This window comes from Colias philodice, chromosome 19 (genome assembly GCF_061535455.1).
Source record: "Colias philodice isolate Cphi_HAF_F1 chromosome 19, ilColPhil1 Martin Lab GWU primary, whole genome shotgun sequence".
NCBI lineage: Eukaryota > Metazoa > Arthropoda > Insecta > Lepidoptera > Pieridae > Colias > Colias philodice.
The window spans coordinates 5,965,191-5,968,075 of NC_143104.1; the positions used below are offsets into that span (position 1 = coordinate 5,965,191).

The 2,885-nt window shown below is 30.3% G+C and overlaps 1 long non-coding RNA gene across 1 annotated transcript; it reads left to right on the forward strand.

The window, feature by feature from the left end:
- Window positions 1–1,172: 1,172 nt before the first annotated feature.
- Window positions 1,173–2,885, forward strand: LOC149479983 (uncharacterized). The gene is made up of 3 exons (XR_016317122.1): window positions 1,173–1,497; window positions 2,054–2,195; window positions 2,546–2,885. It is a non-coding gene; the product is annotated as an uncharacterized LOC149479983 (long non-coding RNA).

Sequence of the window (2,885 nt, forward strand, 5' to 3'; positions counted from 1 at the left end):
AATCAGTTAATAAATGTAAGAGCAAGAATTATTGAATAAAAAAATAAAATTGATAACTGTCCTTTTGTTTTATTTGGTTATCTACATAAATATGAGTAACAAATTTTATAGATAATTGTTACCGATAAACAATATCAAGATATGATTGTGTAACGATTTTAAATTATTATGCATTAGAAATTGTAAAATTATAACAGTTTAAATTATCTTCACGAAATTGTCAGGATTACAAATTAGTATAGGTATAAATCATTTCATGTAGAATCATCTACGGTGAATAAATCAATATTATTGTGAAATAAAATATATATTTAATCAACCACATATATAAACTAATTATTGCAGTTTATTTCCCACAAATAGCTTTCCAAATCCAGACCCCAAGCAACCTAAAACGACCACAGAGTTTTAGTTTACTATCGACTTAGATCCGTTATCTAACCTTGCAAAAAACTTTTCCAGTTTTAGACGTAAGAAAGATGTCCGATATTGGTCTACATTTGCTGAATAGTTTGCGGTATTTACAGGCTCCAAAACATATAAAATATTTATCTGTGTATATTCTGCGTATATAATACTGCGTGTACCTACATTTTGTTTTGATAATGTAGAAGCCTTCAATTCATAGTGACAACTTATTTTTACTTATAGACTTTAGTCTAATAATAATCGAGTGGCGACCACTTAGAAATGTATAGATTAGTGTCCACCCATACCTTTAAATGTTATGCAAAAGGTTAATTATAGAATTAAGATTCAGTAACTACACCAAAATGCGCTCCATTGCTTTACTAAACGCTTGGGGAATGCTTGAAAGTTGTGTCTTAATAATTCTGTGCCTCCAGTGAATAAGGGAGTAAGACGAGTTATTCCCTTTGGTTTTTATTGCACCATTGGATTCAGCTCGTCAAAATACACAACATATCAAAAGGTCATATCTCTAGCTGCGTCCTAACCCATTTTTTCGAATGACCCAAACGGTATAAGTAGGGTGTGATTAACGGTATAAGTTACCTTATCCATCATTTTAGGCAATCGCAAAGGAACTATTCGTCTCGAGTCAAAAGTACCCACGAACACAAAGACGTATGTGTAGTTATACTTTTTGAATAAAGACTTAATTCATTTTGTTCCATCAGTCCTAACCACAGATCTAGTACCAGTAGATATGCAATGCTATGGTGAAAAGAGATAGATAGCTACGCTTACATTATGTGAGTGAAGGGGATGTAGATACGTTTTTTTTGTCCTTATCTGCGTGGCCACTTTTTTGTTTGGCCCCTGTCAAACCTGGGCCAAACAAACAAAGCAGATCTGATATTTAATTAGTTTTCTTGTGTCTAATGTTCTTTTTGGTGATAAATACATTTGGAAGTTAATTATAAAAGTGTTCTGAATGTACTACGTGTACTGAGTGTTTATAATTATGGGTGGTTGCAGCGTATTAGGCTATAACAGCCGCACGGAAACAAACGCCGATGGAATTTCATTTCATTCGTAAGTAAACAATTAAATAAAGATACATAATATCAGAATCATTATAATTGACTGTTTCCTATCAACTGATCATTCTTATTGTTAATATTTCGTGGTAATTTTAGCTTTTAAGTGTAAGATAACCTCAATCACAATGTTGCCTGCAAATGGGAAAAAAAGTCCACAAAATTGCAAAAAAATGTTTGTCCCATAGTTTTCCAACGTATAATGGCATTTGTATATATGGATTGATGCTAGTCGGTAAAATTGGGTACCATCTAAAAAGCGAGAATATGTTCAAAGAATTTTAACGCAATTTTTTTGTTTGCAAACCTAAATAATCTCTCCTTGAGTCAAATGCTACGCCAACAATCAGCATGAATGTAATTACTTATCTACATTTTAAGAAGTTGATTTTAAATCACAATCAAATTCCATTGTTAGATTTCCCTATAACCCTAAGATAGATTATTTTCATATGCGTTTATTAAACTTTGTTACATATTAAATTGCTTTTTACATTAACTCTCTAGTAAAATAAAAGTAAAATATAAATCTAAGAATTTATATTTTTTAGTTTGAATCTGTGCAGTCAGTATCGGCAACACAAAATGATGATCCAAATTCCAATACCATCAACGAGCTATAGAGGAGTTAAAAGGAATAGACAGAAATCAAATGATTAAAATGTGTCCCCAGGTGCTAAAACTCGAAAACTGGTTTGTACTAAAAAAATACATCTTTATTAATAAAAATAACAAGTTATTTGGTAATACATAGTTAATAATGGATAAAAATTTATAACCGGAGTAAATTAAGCATTAATTCCATTTTATTTGCCATTAATTGTTAGCATTTCTCTTTAAAAATGTTTTTATTTCTAAAAGCAGAGTTGTTTTGATGCCATAGTTTCAAATTTAATATATTGAAGTATTTTTATTTCTAATTATTTGCTATTAATGTTAGTATATTAATGTTATACTTTGATACCAATACATCGGTATTAAAATAATTAATATAATGGCCTTGACACAAAAAATATTTTATATTCTAAAATTTATTTTTTCAGTTGCAGAAGCAAAAACAGATATCAGCTAATCGTCTTAAGAAATTGCTTGTTAAATGCTTATAAATATGGAAGAAACAGAAGTTCTCCGCAGCATCGAAAACGGAAATAAAGATTTTCTAAAACTCAAGGAAACGATATTCAAGCCAACTACGCAACTTTTCCTTATGTCTAAATTTCATAAGCCCAAAAGCGTACATTTACGTACGAAAAACATTCGACATCGGGCTACGTAGATTTTGTACCTACTTGATTTTTATGTTCCAATATTTGTAATCGGCCCTTAGCACAGAAATTTATACATGTGTAAAATAACCTATGATAATAAAACACATTGAAACTG